Here is a 3638-nt window from a genome sequence, read left to right on the forward strand (position 1 = left end):
AGGTTAAATAAATAAAACAAACTTAGCAGTTGGAAAATTCGTTTTTACCATTGGTAGTGTTATAGAGCTCTCAAGTACCCATGAAACCTTTGTTCAATTTTTTTAGGGATATATTTTTCTTTGCTTAAGATAATTTCATTTTGTCGTTTACATATAGAATTCACCCCACAACATCATAACAATATTAAGTTTTATAACATTATTCAACAACATATGAAATTATATAGAAAGGACAATATCATCATCAATGCAACAGAACATAAATGAACAATGGAAGAAAAACATTCACACATAGAGACACCAAGATTGGTCGAAGACTAGGGAAAAACCCACTACGAGAAATTCGTTTCAAATTCTTCTTCTTATTAGATTATTATTGAATGATTCAACAAAAGAGAGTACGATGATCCATTCCTTTATCCACAATAATATCCAAGAGAATTAAATAAACCATATCCAATAGACGAACCTAACACTACTCTTAATCAAAACCCTAATTCAGAAGCATGTTGTCAATTGATGAAATTTGCAGTCAAATAATGAAATATGCGGTCAACAGCATAATTCAAATCCTAGTTTCAAAATGCACGCAGAGAGTGTATGTGTGTTCGGTTGAAGCCCTTCAACTGTACACATGAGCTTATGAGCTTGTGGTTGTGACTGAAAACTGCATGTTTCATCCCTGCAATTGGAAACCAAAACCCTAGATCTCAAGTGTGAGCTTCAGACCCTGCAATTGCGAACCTGTATGAACCCATCTCTATGAAACACCTCAGACTTGTGTGAGCCAAACCAAACAAAGAAGAATTTTCATGATAATGTGAAAATGAGGGTCACATGAGTTGAATTTATAGCCATCCATGGGTGTCCAACTACTCTTTTGGGTCGACCCATCCTTTTGTGCACATGTGGGATTTTCTTCAAAAATACACTTTCCCTTGTCCAAATTGAGCGCTTCAATAGTCAAAATTGGTTCTCTAAAAAAGAGGAATCTAGTCCCATGATTATAATTTGTCATTGATCTACCAAATTCACAATATTTTCCTCTTTTAAGAACCTTACCATCGGTGCTTCCCTTGCTTTCCATCCTTTCATCCGTTGCTCACTAGGTGCCTTTCAAATTTTATCAAATGGTTGTCAAATTTCTGTTTCTCATTACATGGAAACCATACGTCCCCGATGAGAAAATGTCTAGGTAATGTCTTGGTTTCTCCCTAACTTAAATTTTAGTGGAGTAGAATTGAAAATTAAGTTAAAAAATGCATTGCTTTTTTATTTTATTTTCCTTCACGGTGTGTTCAAAATGTTCATCTTACACTATTCACAGTGCACCCTATATATTTACAGGGTGCATTGCAAATCAGTGTGTAACATTAACACACCATTAGTAGTTTGGTGCATTTGGTAAATGTAAACACACCGGGTCATGAAATTCCATGATGCACCACTTTAAAAATTATAAATTTTACGGTGATGAATTTGGTAAAAGTAACTTCTTGATATGTTTATTTTTTCCAAATGCACTGAATAATATTAGAAAAGTATAGCTCGGTGCGTTGTTAACCTGAACGTTCCAGTGCAGTGCATCGACATAAAATTAACGCACCAGGGAGAAATGTTATGTCAACGCGCTGCATTGAAAAACAAAAAATAACTAATGTCATGTATGTATGTGAACGAAAAGAATTGCGTCAAGTAAATGTACACACTGTTCTTGGTGCATTCTTATCTTGTGGCACACCATGTCCAATATTTTCCTGTTTTTTTGGAGCACTGAGGTTGCATTTTTTTTTTAATTGAAAGTTATATTCCCATATTTATAAACACATTTTTCATTTAATAATAAAAAAATATGTTTTATGTATGATGCAGATGTATTTTATATGTCAATCATGCAAAGACATCAAAGGAGAGAGGAGAAACAACAACAAAAGCAAAGAGTTGACCAGTACAATATGGTACAAGGGTGGGATGCACAAGAGAGGGAGAGGGATTTGTACTCTCACCCTATTACTGTAGAGAACCAAGGCCTATTGAGGAATGTAGGCCTCCTTAAGTACTATGAAGATGCTACATCATTGAAGGGGAAATCCAGGTTGTTGGCACAGTTGGTTCGTTCGTGGGATTTCCACCGACAAGATTTTCATCTCGGTCTTGACATGTGGTTTTTGCCCACTGAGGAGGAAATTTATTTTATCAATGATATATCCAAGAGAGGGGAAGATTCTCCATATTTCCCTGATGTCCCCCATGGTGTTGCAGCAGAGAGTAAGCTTGTGTACTCTCAGAGATATTTTGGGGATCATGTAGTTTCTCAAGAATATTTTTAGGTGTCTGGTGGAAAAATACAAATCACTTCTTTTGGTATAGAGGAGGTTAGGTTCATATCACTATTAGTGAGTACCATTGCACACTAGATTAGTGATGAGAATCACATTATTTTACCTCTTTTATTTTATTCTAATTCTTTGGTGTGGAGGCCACAATGTATCAAATGGTCTACCATCCTTTTGTGGCAGTTTTGAATAGTTTTAGATAGAAGCCATGCTGTGATACATGGGAGGGAGAACTTCCCTTTTGCTTCAGAGCTATTTTGCTTATTTTTTGAGATGTTTCTGGAGACAAGGCCTAATTTTGACCATTGCCCTGTTAGGCTGATGACTAAGATGCAGATGTGCACGTGGGGTGAGATGATGCCCAAGAGGGGCCATATTTGGCCAGGATTTCCACCGACGTACTAGGGCTACTAGCTAGTGAGGTTGGCCACTTTTTCGCCTTGGTTCTATGTCCTTATGTGGGGATGCATTGGCGATAGTGTTCCAACATCTTCTTCATGCAATATGAGACAACATATGATAAAGGTAATATTAATGTTTTCTTTAAATTAATCTTGTTTCATTTTATCATATTAATTAATTAGAATAAAATTTATTCCTGCATGTTCTTTAACTTGTCTTATTAAAAATTTTATTGAAATTTTCTAATTATTGTTGTGTAATATATATTTTGTGGACATAGGCACATTCGTTGGGGACATGCATACTCCCCCACTAGACGGAGATGTAGAGATGACCAAGGTAACGAAAGGTGAGGACAGATGTCCTGATAAGATACACGTGGGAATACGACCACACCGTAGACCTGATAGTGGATTCATGATGGAGTTGCGCGAGTGATTATCTAGAATTTTGGTTGAGGTGGGAGTTTTCCCTATGATGACTCGAGACATTAGGATAGATCCTAGGCTCCTAGAGCTTTGGACGGATGTTCCATCTAATATGACAAGTCTTATGCATAATATCATTGGAGCCTCCAGGTTTATACTGACATTGATGAGGTATGGTCGCCATGTAGTAGATATAGAGTCTTCACCTAGTACTACCCCATTGGATCATTATGATTAGGGTGGTGATCCTTCTCATAGTACTCAGCCACCTAGTCCTCCTCATTTACCTCATGATCACCCAGTGCCTTATGTTTCTCCTCAGAGAGTACACAAGCCACCTCATCCTCCACATCATACTTAGAATATTGATTAGGCAGCTGACCATCCATTGTCTTCTGCTACAGACTAGGCTTCCACTACTACTGTTGTATAAGATATTTTATAATAGTTATTTGACTTGTTATATATATAT

Source organism: Pinus tabuliformis, chromosome 7, assembly GCF_031772625.1.
Source record: "Pinus tabuliformis cultivar Carrire ecotype Pingquan chromosome 7, CPIR1, whole genome shotgun sequence".
NCBI classification, from domain to species: domain Eukaryota; kingdom Viridiplantae; phylum Streptophyta; class Pinopsida; order Pinales; family Pinaceae; genus Pinus; species Pinus tabuliformis.